The sequence below is a fragment of the Dermacentor silvarum genome, unplaced genomic scaffold (genome assembly GCF_013339745.2).
Source record: "Dermacentor silvarum isolate Dsil-2018 unplaced genomic scaffold, BIME_Dsil_1.4 Seq1061, whole genome shotgun sequence".
Lineage (NCBI taxonomy): Eukaryota > Metazoa > Arthropoda > Arachnida > Ixodida > Ixodidae > Dermacentor > Dermacentor silvarum.
Genome location: NW_023605514.1, coordinates 20,105 through 46,617, shown reverse-complemented (window position 1 = coordinate 46,617; position 26,513 = coordinate 20,105). Strand labels below are relative to the sequence as shown.

Genomic DNA, 26,513 nt, shown 5'->3' with positions numbered 1-26,513 from the left:
CTCCCCGTGAAAGACGCGCCCCTCGCGCCCTTTCACTCGCACATACAGCGTTCGGCGCGCGGCGACGATTTCTTCTCCAAATGACGTCATACGGAACCTCACGGCGACGGCGACGGCGACGGCGACGGCAACGGCGACGGCGACGGCGACGCCGACGGCAGAAATCTGCTTTTGAGTGTCCATATAATTGCTATCGCAATAAAAAAGATTTCTGCCGTCGGCGTCGCCGTCGCCGTGAGGTTCCGTATGACGTCAATGGAGATGAAATCGTCGCCGCGATGATGATGATAAGTGGTTCTTGAGGGAAAGGGAAAGGTTGCGATGTATGTGCGAGTGAAAGGGCGCGAGGGACGCGCGCTTTCACGGGGAGTGAACGCACGGCGGAGAACAAACGCGCGTTCTGCGCCGTGCTCGCTTAAGGGCTGCAGAAGTAGGCGTCTCTGTTCTCCTTCACAATCACCATGTATGTAGAGCAAACGCGCCTTCTTCCAACGAGCGAGAGGCCGTGGGGGAGGGGGAGGGAAGGGAGGCGACGTTTAGCTGCGGCACGCAGTGCCTATTTATATCAGAGGCTCCGGCAACAGTCACCAACGCCGCACGCATTTTGAGCGAACGCGGGCAAAACGCCGACGGCGTCGACAACAGTTCTGCGTGTTGCCGGTGCTGCTGCGTGTCCAAGTTTATACAGCTGATAAAGCTAATATCATTACTCCGTATAGCTCTCTACAAATTTGCTATCGCAATTGATGCTTCGCCTTTCAGGTGAAACTGCGACAACTTTTTTAACAGCTGGGCTTATGTCAGCTGGGACACCTTGCAAATGGTTCATTCCACACCAAATGCACAACCTGAAAAGACGACTTTCTTCGATTTCTTTCTGAAAAGTTGTGGGAGTTTACTAGGTCAAAATAAATGCCTTCCCAATATTTTGTTGGCGAGAAAGAAAAAGTTTTGTCTGCTTCAGCGCCATTTGAATTGTACCTCGAAAAAGAAATTGATCTAGCAGAAAAATTTTCTTTTCTGCTAGATCCTAATTAAAAAGACCGAATTTCGTCTCAATACTATTACAAAAGTGTGCTTTGCACTGTCCTATGCAGGCGCCTACTTGATTTTTTAAATACTTATGAATACGGGCAAAAATGCAAATTTGGAGCATTTCAATAATTTTTACTGAAAATTTACATTTATCCGTAGTTATCTTGTTAACTATTCCTGCCTTCCCTGTGTCAGAAAGGTAGGTTAAAATATTCTGGCATGAAAAAATTACGAAAGCGAAAAAAAGCGATCCCGAAGTTGCAAAAATTAGAATTGGTCCCTGCTCCAAAACGGTGTCTTTCGCCGGCAGTGTATTTTCACCGCAATACACACCTCGGGACTTCAGGAAACTTCATGTACTGACCGCGTTTTTGTCATGAGGGTGTGGCAGAAATGCTTGAGGCCGACGTGTCTAAGTTGACACTAATGACAATTACTGTGAACGCATGTAGGCGAGAGTCCAACATCAACAATTTTGGACATTAGCGTGGCGTTTCACCTCTCCTCCCCAACGCGGCACATTGTGACCTTTCTGATTAAAATTCCCGCAATGACTTCAACAGGGGAATACGAGTACATCACTATGGGGGACTAATCTATGATTTGTGTGGTATCTCGTCAAAAAAAAAAAAAAAACAATAGGCCACTCGTCGGCATATAACTATCTCAGTTTCACCTTATCAACGGTTCCATCGTTGAAATCAACCGCTACCCAAACTAGCGCATCTGCTCATGATCAGCTTTACAAATAATTTTTAGCTTGTTTTGTGAGGGCTTTAAAAAGAGAGAGTTTCATAGCAGCTTCTTTGTTAGTTTCAAGACGCGCTCCTGTCTATAGCTGACTGAAAGCTGTCTGAGCATCATTAAGCCCCAGGATCATCCCAATCACGACTTCGTTTCTTTTTTTTTTCATATATAATTCGTTTCTCGGAGGAAAATGCACCAAATTTTGCACGGTTTCCACAGACTGCCATGCTAAGAACTACGCGTGTCGTTTTGAATATGTTTTCAGCATCAAATAAATGGGCGAAAAAAGAAAAAAAGTGCAGATCCAACGATATCAGAATCTATATAAAGCTCCGAGAGATGATGGACGCAACATGGCGGCACAGTTTGAAACGTGGTATATGACGAGGAACAAAGAGCAGTCACCGAAGGGGTTTCAGTGGTAACGTTTGATTGCCGATAACTCCGATTATACACCAAGGCTTATTCGAAAACGTTTAGTTCGAAAAAAATGCACGAGGTGATACTCTTACCTTTCCATAACTTTAACAAAGTGTTGCAAGTAATTCCACACTGTCGAATTCCACACTCTAGAGCTTCAAGCGCGTTGACCCTCGATGCGGAACACCGCTCAAAATTGGCGATACATAAAAATCGACACACACTGCACACTACAGGAGCCAGTACAAATACACAGCACGGTAAAAGAACTTTACTATGACAGAAAAATACATAATATACGGCGCAAAATGTTTGTACTCAGCACTCGTGTCGTGTACAGCTGACTTAGAATTTGCAATCTGTCCTACCATTCTTCCCGTAAGCCAGCCACATAGTCGACTTCTCATCGCGGACTCTATACAGATGCGCGAAAGCATTCTATGCCCCGACTCAATGTTTATGCCGCCTGCAAAGAACAGGCGTGACACAACTAAAGGGTGTAGTTGATTTACCACTGAACAATATAATGTCTCCAAGAGTTGACATAGAAGGCAACTACTTTTATGTACAGTGTGTCCCAGTTAAAGTGAGCTTGAGATTTTGAACGATGCCAACGCAATCAACAGTGGTGAATCTAGAGCAGCGTCTTTCTCCACTAGTTTGCGCAGTGAGGGTAGTTTTCTATTCAGTCTAATTTGATAATCACCGAGGATTCACTTCCATTTTCCGGGCTCTTTATACTCTATGCGTGAAAAGAACGACTATCTAAAATGCTACATAGCCTGAACAATTCTAACGTGAAAAATTTTAATCATTAAGTCGGTGAAATATTCTGAGATAGTTAAGGAATCTCATAGAATAAAATGAATGCTTAAGTATCTGAAGGTGACGGGGGGCGACAATTTATCGGTTGCGTCCGCGTGCATGGATTCAATTTGTGTGTGTGTGTGTTTTTTTAATTACGCTGTGCTAACATTAGCCAGGACACCCTGTATAGGCGTAACGCATACCTGGCTTCAGAGTTCTTCAATGCCGCTAATATGTATATCAGTGCTATTTCATTGGTGCAATCGGTATCATCGGTCCCCATTTCTAACGCTACCGATGCGATCTGAGCTCCCATAAGCTAGATGGCGTTAGTTATACTGTGGGAAACCCTTAGCCTTTCCGTATGATGGCTCAAATTTTCCCAGAGCCACTTTTAACAAATATAAAGCCAATGAAACATCGTCGTTTTCACATGACACAGACAGCTGCTTCCCCTTGGTCCGGTCAGATCACCTCACCACAGGGTGACATTATGTGAAAGGCAGTAGAATTTCTAGCATCTGTGAGAAAGTAACTGAGAAAAAAAATTAAAATAAAAAGCAATGCCTATGCGGTCGTGACCCCAAAACAAAATACACTTTTTTGATCGGGATTTGAGATCTTTTGCTACACCTACAACTTGTCTGGTGTAGCCAAAATACGGGAGACCATAAAAAGAAAGAAAGAAAGAAAGAAAGAAAGAAAGAAAGAAAGAAAGAAAGAAAGAAAGAAAGAAAGAAAGAAGTTTCTGCACAACGTACGCGAATAGTGTGTGCGCGTAGTAGGTAAAAACACTCAGTACTGCGAGATGGACAACGCTACATGTATGCCGACACTACGTACATGCATAAAGAATAATAAACACGCATAAAGATTTCGAAACGGCATAGGTAATGTATATTTTTTTTTCAATGAACGAAAGTATAACATAACGTGATAAGCTCGGACGCTGGGTCCCGTGTATTATGTGTTAGGCTCACGCCTTTAGCGTGCATGCTTCATGGAGCAGCTGGCGAGGATGTTTACATGGCCTGAAGAAAGGAACAGAAACATCTCGGCACTTTCGATGAGCACGTGGAAACCCAGGTGGAACGCATCAGAAATAAAAACAATGAAAAAAAGAACAGATGACTTCGCTCCAGAAGCACATTATTCAGGCAACATCTTTGTGACCCCTTCTTCGCTCGGCCTTCAGTACTGTACACAGCAGGTGATTAGCTCAAGGAAAACAGATGTGTCGGCGTGTGGACGTTATCTAGAGGTCTTAAACGGCGCCTGGAAACGTGACCGGGCGATAAAAGGGAGCCTGGTAGTGGCAGAATAGCATGTATGACGTAATGTGTGTTTCTGGAACGATGCCAATTCTTAGCGGTACCGTGGCGCAACAGCGTAGGTTACGAAGCACCTGATTAGTTATGTATATCTCAATCCTTTTCTTCAGTACATTTGAATATTTTTCGTTGCAAAACAGGCCGACGCTGTCTGAGATCCTAGGTATATTAGATGTACACAATGTCACATAAAACAATTGTTAAGTGTCCTGTGTGAAGACTGGCAGTGACGAAGTATTAGTCATTGTGTAATACATTTTTCTAAAAGGATAACATTTTAGCTTCCTATCTTCCATTGCTATGTTTCTATATCCTCCTTTCTAAAGAGTTGGCAGGCGTTGTGCCCCTTCCGGCGGCAGTTGCCAGCCTGCTCCTCGATTTCCCTTTCCTGTCAAATGTATGTATTTTCAAATCAAATAATAATAATTTTAGCTGCAATAAAGCCCATTAGCAGGAATCAGTAAATGCTAAATCAGAGGTAACTCATTTCCCTCCCCAGTATCTTGGAAGCATTTCCGCGACAAGACATGCCGACGCTGTCGGACGTTTAAGTATGTATGAACTACGCATGCCATTGAATACACTTTTAAGCGTCCATGTTTTCTATTTGCAAATAATGTTAATCATGGTCTTCTAAACAATTAAGTTAGGGGGTCCAAATCTTCGTGCGTTCCTGCTTTCCCGTTTGGTTCTATATGAAGCAATCGTGGTCAGCGCTTTACAAGAACACGTAAAGTAGGGAGTTATATAAACGCGGTGGCTCATCGAATACAATTGAAGTACTAAGACAATAAAGCAACTATTCACAGCAATCAGGCCTCGTGTATTCAAAAGGTGGCAACCGACAGTCTTGTGTTTATCGACTCTCCCGGCAAGCATCTCGCAAATGGCTTTTCCCATTTGCTATATCAAGAGCCAGTTCGGTTACATCTTGTACGTAAGAACAACGCGAGTCACGCAATGAGAACTGTTCGAAGACACACATGGCATGGTAAGGCGCTCCACCAAGCGCGCGATGATTTCGCATCAAGACAAAAGCGTACAACTCTCGCGTATACACCGCACACTGAAGCATATTTTGTCACGCTTAACTATTTCGTCTTCCTTTTGTGCATGCACCGCACTTCACAGTCACACGAGCGCTTGGAAGTTTTCTTCAAGACCACGTGAGGACAGCTGGCTTGCACTCGCTGGGTACGGCACGCGCCGAACACATCACACCTTCAAAAGTTCCAATGTGCTCGCCGATGACCAGAGGTTTTCCCACTTGGGCGTTCTCGCAATGCTTCACTATGGAGAACCGCAGGTTCTTGAAGACATACCCGAAGGAGCCAGGACGTTTCGAAAACTTCGGAAGCAGTCACAATCACTCAGTTTTACAGCCTTGCCACGTTTTAAGCGTCGTGCTAGCAGTTCATTTTGACGTAACTTGGATAGAAGGTTTCGTCGCATGGTGCTCACTAGAAGCGCACGCTTGTATACGTGTCCAGCTAAACAACCAGTCACACTGAAGATTGAATGCGGTTGGCCGTATGCACTTGTAACCACGAATGTTGCGCGGTGTGTTGAACTGGAAGCACTGCAAAGAAAGAAAAATCGGCGGTGTAAAACACGCGCACACCCACCCCCACAAACACAAACACAAACACACGCACGCGCGCACACACACCCACACACACCCACACACACACCCACACACACACATGCACGCAAACACGCATGCACGCACGCCTATGTCCTAAAATAGACATTCAAACATTTGCAAAATTAAACGTGAATAATTAGCTAACTTGTCGCACTTCAAAGATAATGCGAGTAACTCAAGACGATGACGAACAATATGACGTTGGTCTAACTTGCCGAAAGTGTAGCCCTTTATTTTTTAAAGGCTTGGTTCTAATTACTTGAAACACACGGTGTACCGACAAATATATACTGCAAGAATACTGAGTTACAGACAGAGCGACAGACTCGAAACACTGGTATGCTAGCAGAGAGAGCTTGGCCCATATAAATTGCAAACAGGGCTTCATGTTAATATGCTAAATGATGATGAAATCTTATTGACTGCGGTAAACAATGTCATAAAGGAAAATCAATTAAGAGAGAGCTGATAATGAAGTACGCTTTAAGAAAAGAAGCCTGGAAAATTATTTAATTTGCATTGATGTTCCAAACGAAGCAATTTAGTAGCAAGGAAGCAGTAGTCAGAACATGTAGATACCATGCACCTCTACAATAAGTGCATGTCACCCACACACATTAAAGCATCAGCAAAACTACCGTACGGTAGATTACATCGTGTAGAGTAATAGATTAGATCTATAAATGATGGGTGTTTTAGGTATTATATAAACTGTTTATTCCGAGAGAAACATAACGCAAGGCAACTTGGGAAAAAAAACGTCATCGCACACCTTTAGTTTTTTACGAAGCTGTTATGAGAAATGTACAAAATGCTCACTTAGGAATAAAAAAAAAAGAGGTGACAAAACCTGTACTATTCGAGCCTTGAATAGAAACTCCTAGACACCCAGAAAGTCGTGTAAACGACTGATTATTGCTCTTCATTTTTGCGATGCATATCTCCCTTGCGTGAATACTTCCTGACGAAATCAAATGCACTGATGGCCCCAGAAAAAAAAACCTGAAAACTCGCCACAGGCTCGCGAAAGTTCTATTAATAAATGATATGAGATTGTATATCAACTAATCGCATCGTGTCACCAGCCACTCAGTGTGGAATAATTCACACAGTTTATTTTCTGCGTAGGGCACCAAAATGGGATGTGCTGTTCTTCTTTCGCAAACGTTCAAGCCTTCAGAGCTAGTAATGAAAGAAAATATTAACGAAGCCGACCAGCGTTGACACCGGTAACATAGCACACACATTGAAGTGTTTGCTTGCCAACAATAATACTCCTGACTGGAAAGAAGTTACACGCAGATTTAGAACGAAAGAAAGAAGAAAAATGGGAAGAAAGAAAGAAAGAAAGAAAGCGACGCTGCGCAGGCGGGTGGTCGAGAGTTAACGCTTCCATTACGTGAACGTAAGTATTCAGCCATTATCTGATGAGACGACCGGTCACTTGTTATTTGCGTTTCCAAGCAGCGTTTCATTTACCTCGGGCGAAGATTAACAAACAGACAAAAAACAGGCCAGCATTCGTGAAAAGACGGAGATGAGATCCGGATAAAACCTGCTCTTCTCGGGAGCCGAAGGCGAAGTACACCCAGCCGTCGTTCCAGCGTCCCATACACTCACAAAAAACACGCTATCGCATAAAGTTTAGGAGACTGGTGACAGCTCGACCACGCACTACACCTAGGTCCTGCTGTTATTCCGGAACTTTTCTATCGTGTTCGGGGCCACCACAGTCTGGCGAATTCTGAGGTCGATACACACATAAAAAAAAAAACAACAGCGATGCACTCGACGCAAAAAAAAGAAGCGAAAAAACAACACACACGCACACACGCACATACACACACACCGAAAAAAAAAAAACAGTGTGAGGTATGGAATGGAATAAAAGTTCCGAGTAAGAACGCAGCGCCAGTTCTCGGCGTGTATACCCGGACATACGTGAGTGCGCCGCCAATCGGTGGCATGCGGAACTAGGTCGAAGGGCGACAACGGAGAACACGCGGGAGAGAAAAAAACGAACGATTAATGCGGAAGAGATTAGACTCAGCCACGCATAGCTCGTCTGGGTTAAGCGGTGGACTGTGGGAAGCGTAGCAACGGTTCCGGGTTGGCCAGTCGCAGACTCGAAACGCTACGTTTTATCCAGTTTCGTGTCTCAAGTAAAGGTTGACAGCTCTAAATGGGACCTTTGGCGGCGCTCCTACGTAGTTAGTAAGGATTACGTGCAGGATAACTAAGAAGGAACGGGTTTGCCCGATGTAACTTTTACTCTGTCCTTATCCATCTGACTCGATAGCTAAGCTGCATGAGCAACCGAGTGGTTTATTATTATATCACTGCTTCTATTCGTACCCAAAGAGGCAGTCATGCATTAAAAAAAAGTTTTTTTTCACGCCCGCTTACATAGATTTAGGCACACATTAAAAAAACCCAACGTAGTCGAAAATAATCCAGAGACCCCCACCCCGGCGTGCCTCCCAATCAGATGGTGGCTCTGGCAACCAAAGCCAGATAACGTGATTTTCTTTAAATTTTAACTGAACGTTTACCGCCGACTCGCTCATTAGCATCCGTTATTAACAAACTCATTTGGGCCACCCCGTTCATCCACATAAATCCCTTGTTCGCTCACACCCTCTCTCTCTCTCGCGCGCGCGCACACACACACACACAAACACACACACATACATACATACATACATACATACATACATACATACATACGCACAACGCACCCCCCCCCCCCCCTACACACACAGACACCCACATATGATGCTATGAGTTAACCTTACTTCAAACAGGTGACGAGTTTTCTGGAGATGACTGGGACACCACAACGTAGCCTTGTTTGTTTTGCTTGCTCTGCAAGAAGGAAAAGAAGAAAAAAAAAACGAGAAAAAAGCACGGTGAGAACAACTGCACACAATATATGAGTGCCAAGCGCACCGCCTTTGCCCGACCGGAAGCACAACGAATAAACTTCTACAGCCGACGACATGTCCGATAAGGTCGCCGATAGCTATCGCGCTGTAGAATGTCGAATATTACGACGCCATTCACAGAACGCGAATTCTATGGCGCTAGAAAACACGGCTTTCGCACGCTCTCGAAATGTGTCCTTTGTTTAAGCGATCTTCACCTTCGCTCGAGCTCGTATTTAGTGACCTCGTGTTTCACATCGTCAGTACACACACACCGCACGCTGCACAGGAATTCCAGGATGGAATGCTGCCATTCGAAATGCATGAAACGAGTCGACAGGAAGCGAGTTTTTCAATAACAAAAGCGCAGCGTCTCGAAACAGTCGCCGTGTAACGTTTCTTTTGCACGCTCCCTGCGCGGCCTGATCCAAGGACAAGACCCTCAGGGCAACCGGTAACACCGCGCCTTCAATAAGAAACTCCCGTTCTCACCGAAGGACCTCGCGATACCAGATAGGCTCAGCAACGTGTGCCGGTGCGTGGGCTTTTCATTTAGTCTTTTGTCTCTCGCCGGTCGTTTCAGTTTAGTCCCCGCTCACAGTCCAGCAATCTGTCACGAGAACGTGCAGTGCAAAGCCAACGAGGTTGCGCGCGTGACCCAACCTAGATGGCGCCGCGGGCACGCAACGGCGGCTTTGGCAAGTGAGTCGTTCGATGACCGATCACCGCACAGTGATAAGGAGATTCACGGACAGGTAATGAGGAATTAAACGCACTGCGAAGGCAGTGCGCTTTCCACTTCGTAATGCGATATCGATCGACATTCACTTATGTAGACTGGGCGTGGTGCGGGGTGAACCGTTAGTTGAGATAAGGTTGCAAGAATAGGGCCAGAGGGAACGGAAGGGGAGGGAGGTTGAACTGCAGGGTGCTGATGGCAATAATTGAAAAGCGGTGATTGCGTACAGCGGGGCGCCAAAATACCGAATTCGCGGCTGGCTTAAAGAAAAAAAGAAAAGAAAAAAGAAAAGGAAAAAAAAAGCAGGCCTTCACCGAAAGGTCGACCCATCGCGCGTCTCTCTCCACCGTGCCCCAGAAGGCGGCCAGTCAAGGCCGCAGGTGTCCGCAAGCTCCAGCCTTATAAGGCCTCTAAATAATTGTTTTCTTATTCATTGGTCTCTTTATTCTTTTCTTTCTATCAAGCTGCTGCGTTTCCAGAAGCGCACCATCTCGAGGTTTCCCGCCGACACCGCGGAGTTCGCAAGCATATATCTCTATTCTATTATGGTCGTGCTTCTAAATGCCGCATAACTGCCTCTCATTTATTTTTCCTTTTCTGTCGCCTTCATGCACGCGCCACTCGCTCCTCTTTTTATCGCTTCCATGTCGGTTGCTTTCTCTCAACGTGTCGCCTGTTGTCTCGGGCATTGCGTAGCTGCAGCCGCCTGCCGCGCGATATCGGAGGCAAGGCCGAGCGTCCTCGCGTGGCACTGCGGGAGTGAGCGCCGCGGGCGACGCGCCAACGGCAAGATGAGCGCGCAAGGTATGCGCCTTCGACAGTTGCACCTGGAACACGAGGAGACGCTTCCCCTGCAGGCGGCCGCACCACAATGGGACGACGTGGACGTGAAAGGCATGCGGTAGTTGTGCAATATGCGGCTCGATGCCGTGGCATCTCGCCGCGCGCAGCGGCAAGCGATTGAGCATTTGTCCCCTTCGGACGGAACCTGATTCTATACATTCAAAATTTGCTATACAGGGTGTCCCAAACTAATCACGCACCGAGATTTAAAAAATATGCGAGTGCCACGTAGCTGGAGAGAACCAGGGTAATGTTGTTTGTCGTCGCTTGGAGATACCCAGATTATTCTTTGCGTGTTGCCTAATTACATAATTAGTCTTAATTATTGAATCAACTTCTCAAATATTGTAATTAAATTAAAAGTGTCAACGATAAAATTGTAGAGCAACATGAAAATAAACTCCCGATACAGCTTTTTGTTGCTCAATACGTGCTACAGAAAAGTGTTCTTTTTTTTTTTCGAGCGTGAAAGAAGCCCGCGAATATACACGCAAAACTGGCGCGCGACTGGCCGCTCGAGGCGCTTTGCGTGTATTCGCGGACTTCTTTCAAGCGACGGCAAACAACATTACCTCGATTCTGTCCAGCTACGTGGGATTTGCATACTTAAAAAAAATTCTGGCGCATGATAGTTGGGACACACTGTATATATACACATGTACTCCATCATCAGTGTGTTTAAATATAGACAGCAGAAAAACAAGGTAAAGTTGCAATTTCTTTTATTTTTCGGCGAACTTACACGTCAAAACGTAAATGGCGCAGTAACGGTCGAATATGCTTGAAAGCCGCCATGGTTGTTGAGTGGTTATGGTGTGGGGCTGCTGAGCACAAGGTCGCGGGATCGAATCCCGGCCACGGCGGTCGCATTTCGATGGAGGCGAAATGCAGAAAACACCCGTGTACCTAGATTTAGGTGCACATTCAAGAACCCCAGGTGGTCAAAATTCATCCGGAGTCCCCCACTACGGCGTGCCTCATAATCACGTGGTAGTTTTGGCACGTCGAGCCCCATAATTTAATATATTTGAAAAGCTGGGCGCCACCCGTCCGCGGTAAGCTCATGGTGAGAACGAATTCGCACGTTTTATCATTGCCGCGGCATTTCGATAGACGCTTAATGCGAAAAACGTTCGAGTATTTATATTTGGGTGCGCGTTAGAGAACCCCAGATAGTCGAAATTAAACCGGGGTCTTTCACTACGACGTCCCTCATGGTCGACTCTGCAGTGGACGTTAAAGCCGCAGTTTTATAGGTTGCCAATCTCCAGCACCTTAAAACTGTTTTAAACGCCGGCACCTCAGCCGCGTAAATCACACTTTTCTCGTATAAATGTGCTCGTCCGCCTTCAGCTCGCTAAATGTTAACGAAAGATATTCCACTTCACTTTTTTCCATGTAATTACAATAATTATATTTATTTTATTTCATTCTTAATGGTGACACATAATTTCGTTCCCTGATGAACATGTCCTAAAAGGTCAGTAGCACCGGTTTAGTGAGAAAGCTGCGCGAGTTGAAGTTGCTAATCACGTAGCCTCTAAGTGAAATTAAGGACGGCCCGCACGAGTCAGGTGTGCGGTAATGTGTCGGCTATTCTGTGCAGAACATCTGCAGCGCGTTTCGCAACCCTTGCAGCAGCTGCCCACACAGTAGAGTCACACCGTTTGGCTTCGCTCCAGATTTCGGTACGATGGTCTGAAACGCCAAACGTGATACCGTGGCAGTATACTGAGAAAAAAAAAAAAACGACCCCCCCCCCCCCCCCCACCCGATAACGTATTAGCGAGTTCGCAGCAGCTGCAGCCTCTGTACCAGTGGCATCGTCAGAATTTTAACGCGAGAGCGTTAAGGGCCCCGTGTCGCAGAAAATCCGGTGTCGGTGTCGGCGGAATTGTCCATGAGTGATAATTCCCGCATATATATTCAGGTATATTTATATGCCACGCCTTGCTATATCACATGCGGTATGTATGCGGGTTGTATTGCCCCACCATTCTTTCCCTAAAGTTTCCTCGTACCTTGTCTTACATTCTTGGCAAAGTTATTCCTCGGGATTTTGAGAATGACAGCCGGCAAACAAATTTCATGAAAGAAAACACCGACGGCGCATGCCTTTTGTGTTAAATGTTCTCAGAGTGGAATATTAAAAGTGCGAAACAAACACAGAAACCTGAAAATGATGTAACTTTTTTGGCGCGGCTGTGCACAACCTCCGGGATCGGCCCACGCAAGAGACCGAGTTTCTACCAGAAAGCCCGCGCCTTCGTGCATAGCATTCGCCGCTCTAGCGTTTCCCGGTAAAAATTACGGTTACATTAGCTGCAGTTGTCGGTATGCGTGAGAAGCAGTCAGGGATCTTTGAATGCTATCCCGTTCCACTTATAAAGGCGAAGCTTGAGCGTCCTCCAAGTTTTTTTCATGCGCAAATGTGCACCACGTTATACCTTTATTAATCTAAATGGCAGTTTTGGCCGGATGCCGTGCAGAAACGGAAATTGTCGACAGCATTATTTCATTTCTCTCTCTACTATCGTCATTATCCCTGACTGTCATGCTTCTTCCTCCCGTAACGGCGGCTCAGTGGCTATGCAGTTGTGCTATTGAACACGAGGACGCGGGTTCGATTCCTTGCTGCGGCGATGGACCACAGTTGCGCAGTTGAAGTAAAAGGTCCGAGGAAAGAACGAGGTAAAATGATAACAGCAGCAATATAGAGCACTCCAACGGGGATACTGGAAAGTACAGCCTCCGTGATATTTAACTAGGACACGCGTTGAGCGGCCTTTTTCTTTTCTCCTGAGGATGGTGCTGGAGATGCACGCCATCCGCTAGAAAAATAAGGCTTCCCTTAAAAAAAAAACAAAAAAAAAAAACGGTGGGGGTGTAAGCTCTTTTGCCGGTTTCTATTTTTGACCTGCATCGACTGAATATCACACACGGCTCAAGAACAGTTGGAACCTAAATAATAACCTATATAAAGGTGGCTAAAAATTGCCGATAATCTGCCAGTTTAGCAGGAGAAACTGTGTCGTGTTTGGCACGCTAGAGCACCTTGCAGAGAAGCACTGAACTGGAAACTTAATAAAGCCGTGCACTGTGAGCACAAATTCACAAGTATTTTTGGCACTAATTTCTCTCTCTCCATAGCAGCGGAAAGCCAAAAAAGAGTTGCAATCGAACATTTCTATTATTAACTATTTTTGACTTCCTATAACTAACCAAAACACTTTAAACACTGCCCGCATAGAACCCATATGCTCTCCTGTTCTTCCTTCGCCCCATACAAGAACTGAAACATTAACCAAACATGATTAGAGGTCAGAAGAAGGTTGAAAACGTTTCATGCTTAAGTTATTGTGTTCTGCGGACGTTAGGTGCTACAGTATTCTACTATATATGGTTGAGAACAGAACTGCACAGTTCCTTCATGGCTTGCCGTTAGAGCATGACGCGCAGGGCAAAGTCTACAAATGTGTACTATAGTGGTAGCGAAGTCACAAGACGACAAACCGTCATCAAACAGGTAACCATTATTCCGCACTCTCTGGTTGGGCGTCGGAAGAATGCATTTGCAACACTTTGCGTGTCGATCTTTGATGACGAGTATAAGAAACGGGCGTCACGCTGGTTAGACCAAAAGAGACCGAATGAATTCATTCAAATAAAGAGTCGGCAACTCTGTTTGGCGTCGGGAGGAGGTTATATTAGAGGGCTAAGATACGTCGCATTCTCGAGGCGCTTCTCGCGAAGCTCCGCAGCGAGAGAATGATCTTGTTTTTGGTTCACTTCTGCGCTGATCCGACTTTAATGTGAAGTAGAGGTAGATTGATTTGAGCTGGTTCTTACGGAATTCATTTCAGTAACAAATCGCGAGAAAAAAAAAAAGCAACGACAGAACACAGCACAACAGAACACGACACAGAGAGCGCGCGTATGGTTAATTGTTTTGCGTGTCGATCTGTGTGTCCATGTTTGTTGGCGTTGTGCTAGTAAAATTAATTTCATATGCGGTCATCTATAGCGGATATTAGGCTAACGTTCTTCAATGTATGTGCCGAATGCAAAGGTATACCCTTTTTTGCTTTCTTGTCTTTCTGATTATGCGGTAAAACTTATGAACTTGTTGGTAGCCACCATGTATTTTTGCACTACATGTAGGACTTGCTTTTTGTGTATCAAAACAAATTAGTACACTCACATGTTGTCTATACACATATGTTTAACAACGTGCTTTATTGCGTTCACCCTGCTTGCTGATCGCCTTGTATCCTGAGGCCCTTCAAGTGAAGCAGACTTTCCCCCTTTCTCTCGGGCTCATTATTGACGAAAAATAGCGCGAAAAAACAAGGGACGAGAGAAGAAATTTGTGCTAGATTGCAAAGAATGCAAGTGCGAACCATTGCTGACTGAAAATAAGGTGTTGTCAAGGCACAAAGATAGGGCTGCGCGGGAGATTGCTGAAGCATTCTCTGTTCACAACTTCGGTGACATGTGCGTTGCGAGGTCGTCTGTGATGCTGCATAAACTAGAAACTGATTATTCAGCAGCTAATCTTTAAGCGTTTAGACGTGTTTTTGCCATGGTATATATTTGTGTTACTGACAATAACAACAGTTGCTAGTCTGCGCTCGTATCGTGTTTCTTTTTCTTGTTCCCTTGCTTTTTTTTTTCGCGCTATTATAAGTCAGTATGGAATACCAACTCATCCAGCATTGAGTACTTCTAGGGTTCCTTATGTTTCCAACATGGCAGCGCAATAAAAATGAAAATGAAACAATGCTTCATTCCGACCTCTTCCAGACCGTCGCACGTCACTATAAGGTCTGTCGTGGTGGTGGCCTGATCAGCAGAGGAAGTGCTACAACGCGTGTTTTGTGGCGAATCCAGCCCCTCGACCGACAGACCAAATTTGATCCTTTTGACAGTCGCAACGTTGCGTTAATGTGAAATGCCTACTCGTGCACTAAAGAGTACTATATTTGAGTGGCCTCTCGTTGATACGATCTTCACGGGAACCAAAAAATAAAGCGTATCATCCGGAAATCGCATTATCCAACGTATTAACCAACCTAAATCGTGTTATTGGGAAAAGAAAAAGAACGTATTATCCAGTAAAACGTATTATACATAATCGTATCAACGAGATCCCACTGTATGTAGAAGCACGCAGTGGCGTCTAGGACTGCGCCTGGCGCGTGCGCGCCCGCAGTACAGGTGATGCCTCTGCCAATGAAAGTTACACAGCTGAAACGAAGCGAACCAGAACTTTCCTTGAACCGCTGCAGACGCAAAGTATAAAGATACCAGAGTCATTTGTCTCCGAGGTAACGACGGCCGCAGTGCGCTCACTTCCCCTGAAGCACCTGGCAGGGGCTTCATTAGGGGAGGACGCGATGCGTCCACATCGATGCCGCTCAAACGCAGAGGTCGCTCGGCCCGTGGCGAACGGAACCGTGCGTCCGTCCCGAGGGGAAGTGCACATCGTGCTGCGCGTACCGCATCTCAGGAACAAGAGCGCACGCGCCGGGGGCAAGTTTTTTTTTTTTTTTTCTCCCGCCAGGAAGGCCGTATAATTGGCTACTTCCGGCGGTCTGCTCGCGCACGCGCGCACTCTCGTGGTCTGCACCCGCGACACAGGTGAGGTCCAGCGTTTGCTGTTTCGGAACCGAGCGTGAAAGCGTGCCGGTTAACTTTTTGAGTGCAGTGCCGCGCATGCGGAGGAAGCGTCGTCGCGCGTACGTCCGACGGATGCTTAGAATAAAGGGCACACCGAAAAATATTGTGCTTGTTCTCGCAAACAAAGGAAGAAGGCTGGAGAGTCGACCGTAGCTATTTCGTTGCAGCAGTGCAGCCGCTATTGAATGATCGCGCGCAGTAATTATCAGTGGTTGTCAAATTACAGCATGCTGTATCAGAGCGGCTGTAGTGTTCGAAAAGATGCCCCTAACGCAGACTTCAGCGAAAAGTTGATAGTATGTGTGATTCTCAGGGAAACAGATTGTTGATGCACGAATGAGCCGATGAAACAGGCAGCAAGATCCCCGCACTTTAACTAGAGAAACAATGAAACGCATAATTCTCCTAATATACACCAATACTGTTGAGCTACGCACTGTTTACCGTATATACCTCCGGTACTGCGACATTACGAACGTGCCGTTGTGCACAGCCAAGGCAACTAAAAGTATAACTCTTACAAAATTAACCGTCCCTGCCCAGGCGTGCGCAAAAAAAGCGGTGATCTTGAAAATTGTTGATTGCGGCTCTTTGAACATACATGGCAGCTGCGCGACCAGCCTTCCGATTCGCTGCGTTCAACTTTGTCTACGCGCTCTCTTACGGGGGCAAACTCGGTCAAGCTGACGGCTAATTGCAAACACCGCGGCAGCCGGCGTCGCGAGGGCATTTCGAGTGCGCGCGTGCACGTGTCATCTTGGCGGCTTCAGTGAATGAAACTTGAATGCGGAGAAACTACGGCGCCACCGCCCCGGAACGCCCGGTTCAATCTGGCTCTCGCGTACCACACGTGACGCCACGCCTTGTGGGCAAAGGTTAAAGGTCCGCCGGGACAGTCCGTTGTTCCTTTATTTTTATTTTTTTCCTAGGAAGAGGTGTCGAGTGAACGCTGTCGTTGAGCGCGAACACTGGCAGACAGGGACCGCTTTTGTTCCTGGGTCACAATGGGATGACGGTGCCAAAAGGAGCTCTTTATAGCCTATGCGTAAGAAAGTGTTGGGACGTTGGCAAAGACCTCAGCCGTGTCCCTTGTTCAGCTGCCACTCATTCCGCGTGGGTTGCCACGCCGGGGTGGTTACTTTCAACATGTTTTTTCTTTTTCTTTTCTTTTTTTTTTTTTTTTTTTTTTTTTTGTAACTGGCGTGGCCGTTCTAATGCGCCAGTGCTGAGTCGAGTGATCGCACAGTTTCGCTCCGGGGCGCGCACTCTGTGGCACCTTCCTTTGTTTTGGCAGCGAAAGTTCACTGGGCAGGTCGGACAATAGAAGCTCGCGCTGAGCTTTAGGTTCGGAGACAAAGCGGCACTTCCGTTCCTTACAGCTTTCGTGACTTAATAGCCCCATCCGCTTCTGTCTTTATATCAGCGTTTCATTTCTGAGCGAGAGGTTTCGATGTCAGAAAAAGTCAAGCGTGAGAACTTAGGGCGCGCGCCACCAGTCGTCGAGCGTCTCCATGAAGACCCAGGTATAAGATATATCAGGTTTTCTTTTTAAGGGCGAGGAAAAGAGGTCTACCGGTTTCATTTCTCGGCATCAGCTGATCACGTGTAAAACTTACAATTTCGAGAGACATTTAATGCGACCAGCATTCTTCGGGAACTTGCCGCACTGTTCGTCATGTCCGTCCGTAATTAACCTCATTCACGCCAACTAGAGCCCCTGAGTATTTGCTACTGGTAGGTATGTCGCTGCAGGTATACGTGCTCGAATGGGCAGCTGGGGAGGGAATAGACAACTTGGACCATTGGATATGAGAAACTGGGCGTGTGTCACCATAGCTATGTGAACATTCTTGGTCAATATGGTATGGTATGGGCCACTGGCTAATTGCCCGGATAGACAAGCGGAACAAGTGGCAAGAAGTGAAGAAGACGGCATCCAAAGAAGCCGAGTGAGGAGAGAGAGGTGAAGTGAACAGAATGGGACCAGAGCGTGCATTGAGTGAGGAGCGTTTAGCTAGAGAGAAGTAAGGAAGATGTCGTTAATAGAAAATTGAAGAAGTCGGAGACACATTAGCGAAGACTTTGGCCATACGGTGTGTCGCTGTATTGCTTCAGTGCGAATTGCATTCACGTTGACATTCGTCGCGAGATAGGCTCTGGTGGGAATTTCCTTTTTTTTCTTGTATTGAATAATTATAGACGCTGAGGCATTTCAGGTCGGACATCCATAAGCTCAACGTCGCTTAACGATGATACGACCGAGAATCCTTTTGAAGCGTTCGTAAAAAAGAGATAGCGCTGCTGCTCCCGACCCTTTTACTTAATCAAAGCACACGCAGAGACATAGCGTCTGCGAGGCCACTAATGACGTTAGTCAGCGAAACGACACACAGCTTACTGACAAGAAACCCATTTGCGGAAAGCACTCAAAAGGTGATTGTTTTAGGACCTCTGTCACTTTCACGTCGCACATTATTTGTCCAGGGAACCCGCCTCACGAGCTATTCCCAACGACGGCAACCATTTCCGCTGGCGAAATTGGCCCGTTAGCGATCGACCTCCGTTCACAAAACGTCTTCGTGAACGCGCAAGCTTTCCTTCATAAATCACGCGTTCGCAGCCCGAGCGCACAAGACAATTCTAAACTGCCTTCTCCCTTCCTCATTAGCTATACATTATTTTTGTACTCAGACCTTTTCGCACCGGACGCAGTCATTATACTATACCTCAACGCAGCTTCACCTCGGCTTATTATAGGAGCGTTCCGTGACAAAGCGGTTTCCCACTTCTTTCAATGCGAAAATTGAACTAGTACATGTACATGTACGTACCTGAGGTGGCTGACAGACCCGCAGTTTGTAACATGTACGACAGTGAAACAGCGCTCGCAAACGACGCGACATCATCACGCATCTCATTAGGCGAGGAAACGACTTCTATAGGAATATGTATGCGGACGGGGGGCGCTTCGAATGCGCACAGCGCCGCCGAGCGACCATTCCTGAAGCGAGTTACACCGAGTCGCACGCGAGAGCTGTACAGGCCTCATTAGGCAAAGCTTGTCTCTGGCTTATTGGCCGATGAATCGGCTTTGCCATATACGGCGGAGGGCAGAACACTCGTTATCCCCGCCACCAGGCGCGCAGCTAGAGGACGCCGAGCGTGTTCTCCATCTCGCTCAGAACGCATGCACAATAGGTCGCCGTTGCGTCCTCACGAGCGTTTTATTTGCTGCGGCTCATTTTCCCGTGCTGACCATTCATCACGTGTCCTTCAATATGCATAAGTTGCTCGGCGAGCACTGCGACCGGGCTGGCCAGATGGCATGCCCGCGCCGCCCGGGCGTCCTGACGGAGGTGGTTTTCGAATCACCCGTACAACGACCGCTGTGTTTGCCGTATAATTAAATATCAATGTTGAAAGATTCAGTGTATTAAAGAACTTTGTTTCGCATTTTTGCTACAAGCTTCCCTGTAGGCTACGCCTTAGGAAATAAGAAAACTATTCTAGCACTGTTATAGCTACTAGAAAAATAGGAACGTGTGAAGAAAACTGGTAACGCCCTAACCAATACCGATAATTGGGAAAATTTATGTGTAACACAAAGAAATCGAGACACATTTTCCTTTCGAATGCACAGAATCCCACACGAGCAGAAATAATCTATCACAGAGGAGGAAAAACTTGTTCTGGGCTGGGTATCGAACACCGCGCACCAACGCTTTTTCGAGGCAGTCGCTGTGTATACACCGGCCGAACTAACAGGAAATTAGCCAATCGCAGATCGAGGCAGATATAACTGGTAACTCGAAGCGTGAAGACACTGATTATGCCAGACCAATTCTGCGGAAATAGGTAACCTTCAAGAAAAAAAAAGTAATTTAAGATTTGAACGAAGGTAGACAAATGAAAGCTCACACGCCTTTCTCCTAAAAGAAGCTCCTGCCAGTTGGTATATAGACGACATAGATTATGAAGACGTGCACAGTAATGGGCCTCGACGTTCGCTTCACTTCTTGTTTCAAGGAATGCATTTCTTTCCATACCCCGAGTGCCTCCGCTTCTTTCAATCGCATACCGAGAGCGACGGTATAGAAGTGGCCTGTGAGAGTACACGTGACAGCGGAAAGAAACCGGCGGTGCGTGACAAGAGGCGTGCGTTTGATATTCCCAAAGCTCGCTCGACCCAGCGATGACCCAGAGAGGAGGCGCCCTCGCTACACAGACTGTGTTGTTCGGCCGGTCTCGAAGATGCCCCGGAGGGCGCCTTTATCTCCGCCCTCATCTGTTTGCCTTAGAGAGCGCGGGAGTCCGAGATCGAAGTTCGCTCGGGATGCGCGTGTGACGTGCCTTGTCGGAAGCAGGCCCGCGGGTACAGAGGCCGCGCGTTTCACACGCCCGCTCGATTATCGGTTGTTCGGCCTGTCTGCATGCATGGTGGCCCTACGCATGATTTGAAGCGGAAGAGGAGGTCGTTGCGGGCGCAGAACGTTAACTCTTTCTGGAACGTCACCAGTCGGGATTGAGAGTGAAGGGGATAATTATAATAATTCATAGTTAAGAAATAATGAAAAGTAAAAGAATTTATATTTTAAGATATGATCTTGAATGTCATATAAGGAAATTTAATATCTCGTTCAACGCTCCACGTGTACTCGTATTTTACAGCGAAGCTTTATATGGCTAAGATCCGGGGTTTCATGGCGTCTGTGTGCAGAAACTATCATCATCAGCAATGGCTCGAGCGTCGTCGTCTTCTTTCGCAGCTGGCTCCGTTGCCGCTCATCCTTCCAGCGTAGAATTTCACTTCTCTTCGGTCGTTGTAATAGGGAGGCGGCTCTTACGAGGGTATGGGCCGTTGCTTAAAGGGGTATGAGCCATTCATTGTCTTACGTGACGGGTGCATTTAATAACACAGGTGATACGCGAATGGGTGTGCGTAGCTATCGTCACGGTGACCACCGATCAGGACAATAAATATGCTTGTGCCTTCGTTCGAAATTCTGTGTCACCTCAGTGTCGTGTGCTAAACAGCTTCGCTGGTCATCTACCTTCACAAAGTGGAATGGCTCATGATTTTTTTTTCAGCCAACAGTGTCCTATTATGTAATATGGCCTCTGTGTTGCGTGACTCACTGATGTGGGCGCCGAGGGCGCCTCAGGCTCCGGTTATGCAGCTATTACATCTGCCTCCTTAATTTGTAGTGAATGGAAACAAATAGAAAGGGAGTAAGAAAGAAAAACAAAAAGAAAAGATTTAGGTTAAACGGATGTTAACTATTTCTGTATTCGTTGCGCAAGTGTCTGAGAACTTCCTGACATTTCTGATTGTTACTTGTTTTTATATTCTATAGTATTCTACAATTACATTAATTTTCTTTTTTTCTAGGCACATGTGCGGCACATTTTAAGAAGTTTCTTGTTGGGACCCTTACACTGCTCGTGGATTCACGCGTGTCACCACTAAGTGCTCGTCAATATATGAATGCGCGTACATGTATGCGACTGTATTTCCTCATTTCCTCGTGCCATTTCTGTCTGTTCAATTGAAAATTAAACGTTATAGAATAAGCTGGGACGAAAGCTGTCCAGATTTCCAATATCATCAAATAAGTAAACAAATAGAGTACAACAAATAAATCAAACACAAAAAAATGAATGAAGGGGTGTGTCGCAACGCAGGTAACAGATCATGACATATGTCATACTGGGTGGGCTACAGGAATAGTTTGGAACCACGCGACATTGTTCAGCGTGGACCCACAGCACGGTATAGACGAGCGCACTTTTGCATTCCACCTCGACCACAACGCGGTCGTTGCGGTCGGGATTCGAACCCGGAGCCTCGTGTTCAGCAGCAGAACGACACAGGCACAGCCCCTCCCCCCGCACCTCCCCCAGTGGTGTTAAAGGATCGCTTATCTCCGACTGCGAGGTTAAGGTAGGCCTTTTTTATTCCGCAGTTTCATAAATCTTAGGGCAAACTTCAATTACAAAGTTTTCTATTGAATTAATCATTGGCATTTTGAACAGCAATGTGGAAAGCAGACAGAAACGAATGAGCCCGCTGCTATGTTTGTGTACTGACACAACGTTTTGTTAATTTTTTTTATCTAAAAAAAGCGCGATCGTAAAGGTTGACGCGTTTTTGACGTCTTCACGGTGATTTGCACGGTTGCAGCCTCGCTTCGTGCACTCGTTTCGCGTAATAGAAGACATAGAACCCCGTGAGGCAAGCCAAAGTATTACTTTGGGCTAAATTCAAATTAACCTTGGGAACGCCGCAAAGAAACACAGAAAGCCGCAAACAAACAACGAAGCAAGCAAGAGAAAGCACGTACTATCCGCTATCTACCATTAAAAATGTCGGTAGCCTCTGAAAGATAGTTAACCTTCTTTTTCACTGGGATACAAGCTCCGGCTAGTGTTAACTGGCATGCATCTAGGCGTGTCCTGTTTGAATATTATCTAAAACCGCATTTTTTTTTACTTTTTATTATTCATGCTGTCCAGTTAGGTGAGACTCTTAATCGTGTTCCACTTTGGTTCCATCTGGAAAGCACGAAATGTGTGCAAATATTCTCCACTTACCTAAATGGAACGGCATTTCATGCATTTTTTCAGGTTTTCAATACGCACAACAGTAAATATGTGGAACTGTGCTCTACTAAAAAGGTGCAGGTACGCTAAGCACTGTTTCGGATAAAAGTGACCTTACTGGAACACAGTTTCACATATTTAATGTTATATCTACATTTAAGCAGTAAGGAATTGCAATATCTAAAATACCGTTTTAATATATATTATGATTTTATGTGGAATTTAAATTGCAATATTTTTAAGCGTTATCGATTTATGTATGGAATATAAGTAAGAATACATTAATAGTGTAGTAGGAGATCCCGCTATTGTTGCGTGCAAGTAACGTAATGCAAGAAAAAAAAAGAAAGAAAACATTTATCTTGGGACAGACACAATGTCTATGTTTTCCTCCCCTTTTGACCGCTTTTCATTTTCGCAGTGAATCGATCATCGCTCTCACCCTTCGGGGAGCGGGCGAATCCGCCACGCCGTTGGTCCTCCACCTACTGAGCACCACGGAGAACAGAAGTCCAGCCAGCACGCAGATGGACACCACGGCAGTGACAACGGTGGCGCCACTGTCGCCCCCTCCAGCTACGCCGCCGTGGTGGCCGTGTTTCGTGGAGTGCAACTTGGAGTGCACTCCGTGGAGCCGCACTGGCTGCTCCAGGGACAGCGGACGATCCTCTGCGATTAAGTAGAATAGCAGATACTAAATGCGATGCATGTTGAGCCATGAAAACATCCCCCTTTCGCAAAGCGGTGTTTTGGTTGTGGTTTAAAGGGCAAACGACGAAGTGGAAATACACGCAGAAAAGAGCGACATAGAGGAGAGAAAAAGAAAGAGTGAAGGCAGCGATGTTAACCAGAAAAACGCCCGGTTGGCTACTCTACGTTGGGGAAAGGGGAAATGAGAATATAAAAATCAGAATGTGTGAGCGTGAGCGATCAGCACCACGCAGTTAAAGGTTCTCACATACGCCAGCAGTTTCAAAAAAAAAAAAAAAAAAAGAAGGAAAAAAGAAGAAAACAACACACAAACCCCTTTACCGCCTTCTGCACCGATGATTGTCGCATCTGTATGGACAGCGGCACAACAATTGACCTATGTTCTCTTCAAAGTCCCGGCTGTTACATGCAGCACGGTCAGCAGTTCCAATCAGTGTTGAATAAGCTCGTGAAAATAAAGCAGGAAATTGGTTGTATGGTATTCAAACTAGCACGGATACGGTGAAATGTGTATGCACAAAGCAGCACTAAAACGTTCAGTAACAAAAAAAGGACAAGAAAAAGCCCCCCCCCCCCTCCAAAAAAAAAAAAAAAAAAAACCCACAGAGCCGTTTGCACCGCCTCCATGACCATGTAAAGTAGGACTGGCACTTTCCTCTCATTTTTCCCGTGATCGCTTAACTAATGATGATTCACAAATATTTGACAGAATACACGTATAGTATAGTGGCAGATAGTAGGACCAATAGAAACATTCACATAAAGTTTTTCTGAAAATATACAAGAGCAAAGGGAAAAGAAAAGAAAGGAAAAAAAGAACGGCAGAATCTAGCGCATGTCATCTTGTGCAACTAAAGAAGTATTTTTTACACGCTAGTTAAAGGTTTCTCGCAGTTTTGATGTGAATTGGCAGGTCATTAAACACTTTGACTACGCGAAATATTCTTTTACTTCTTGTAATTCTTTATGAAAAGTCATAAACACTGAGGAACAATCTCAAAATAAGAAAGAATCATGAATTTACATGTTGTTAGACCTAGTAAATTTGTGTCACTGCCCAACGCCTATCAAAAGTTGTCACTTCTTCATGGTAAAACACATGGCTTCTCTTTAGTACTGATAGAAGCCGACAGTTTCAGATATGCTTGCAACGATCAGCATGGTAACGAAAAAGGAAGCTGTGTGTCACGCTTTTGCGCGCACGTATATGTTCGACAAATTTTAGCCCATTCTATGTTTGGTGGAGCTCGCATGGTAGACTTATTTCCAGCTTCTCGCGAATGCATAAACCATTATCAACAATGTTTATTTTCCATCTCACAGTTGAAGCCCCTAACAATTAGAAAGACTAGAACTCCAAACGAAGCGGTCCATTACAGCTCGTTCACTCATGCCAGTTCATTCGGCGGCGGTTCAGAGGTCTAGTCCGGGTGCTACTTTAAGTATAACCATTCTCCGGGGATGCATTTATCTGAAGTTACGTACGAAATACAAGCCTTAAGTGAAGAGCTATTTCATAACGCCCTGCTTTTTACTTTTACATAAGCGGCGGCCATAGGTTGTTGTGAGGGAGTGAATGAACGATGCCTCCAAGGCGATCTCTTGGGATGATCTGTCATTGACCTTGAAAGCGAAACACTCGTGCGCTTCAAGTTCAGCATGATCGTCTCCGCAATACGTCGTTCAACGCTATAGGGAAAGAAACACTTACGCTAACTGGCGGGCCTTACGCACGCCTCTTCGCCGTTCCCACAGTCTGTCAAACAGCTGAAAAGCACATCACGCTGCCTCTTCAGAAGTGGGGCGTAGCGAGTCAAAGGCATAAACTAAACAACCTGAGAAGCAGCCCTTATTCCCATAACGCCTAACGTCAAAAGTCGGCGCAGGTTAGGCTACATCCACTGCCTGAACAGCTCGATTCATCTTCCACTTATAGCGTCGTGACCAGATAACTTGTGGGGACGGGGACACGAGGCGGGATTCAGGTGAGAGTCTGATATCTAATAATGTATCGCGTAATTAAATCAGCAGCTGCGCCTGCATCTTTCCGTTCAGCGGTCCCCTCCACATTTCGCTTTTTTTTTTAATTATTATTCCCGAGCTTTCTCGTTTCCGTTGAGCTCCGTCTTCGCGTCCGTGTTCGGAACAGTTGCAGCGTCATGCGAAACGAGGACATGCCGAGCCAAAGATGAGGGCGGTGAATGATACGAGAAGGTTCCCACCAGGTTCACGAACGCTTCAAACCCGGAGAACGCCGCGATCTCGGGGCCAGATAACCGACCGACGGTGCCGCGAACGATGAGAGATTGCTGAAACCGGGAGTGGACGACGTGACTTGGTCGCAGTTCCTCCTCTTAATCCGCCACACGTACTAAAAGAAGCGGCAACAACTAATTCCAGATCGATCTGTCGACATGATTCATTAGCGTCCTGATTGCGCATTCATTGGCAATTAACAGCGGGCACGCGCAAAGAAGGAATAATTAGGGAGGGAACCGCTGCAAGATAAAGCCGGAAAAGAGGAAGCGGAAGCGTGTGTAGGCTAGAGAAAGAGGGGAAGAGATGAAAAGGGCAGGCAGACCCGGCACGAGGCTCATAAACGGTCACGCGAACTGCACAAGCAGCAGCTGGGTTTGCATCTACGCCACGTGTTTCTAACGAGTGCGAAGCCTGCAGACACACGAGGGAGATAGCGCTAAACGGAGGCCACGCGCGCAAGAGACAACCTGGAAATGTGTGTGGGAGTGTTTGCTGTCTACACTGAGAAAGAGAGAGAAAGAGCGATGTTCATCTTTCGCAGCACGTCGTGAGCATAGAGATCTGCATACTTCGAAAACATCTGCTCAATTATTTATTTTTTCTTGCCCCAACGGCCACACGCGCGCAGATGCTTGCTGCCCCGAAGAAGGTTTTGAAAGCTGAAAGACATCGCCTTGAGGCGGCGTGTACGAATCGTTAAAAACACTGAGCTAAGTGTGAGTTGGCGTGAGCCAAGAATTAACACACCTTATTATGTGCGTGTGTGCGTGTGT

At 46.1% G+C, this 26,513-nt stretch overlaps 1 long non-coding RNA gene across 1 annotated transcript; it reads right to left on the bottom strand.

Moving 5' to 3' along the window:
• Positions 1-2,465: 2,465 nt before the first annotated feature.
• On the bottom strand, positions 2,466-23,459 carry LOC119434428 (uncharacterized). The gene is made up of 3 exons (XR_005188606.2): positions 23,213-23,459; positions 8,781-8,850; positions 2,466-5,919 (listed from the first exon to the last, which is right to left on the bottom strand). It is a non-coding gene; the product is annotated as an uncharacterized LOC119434428 (long non-coding RNA).
• Between the last annotated feature and the right edge of the window lie 3,054 nt (positions 23,460-26,513).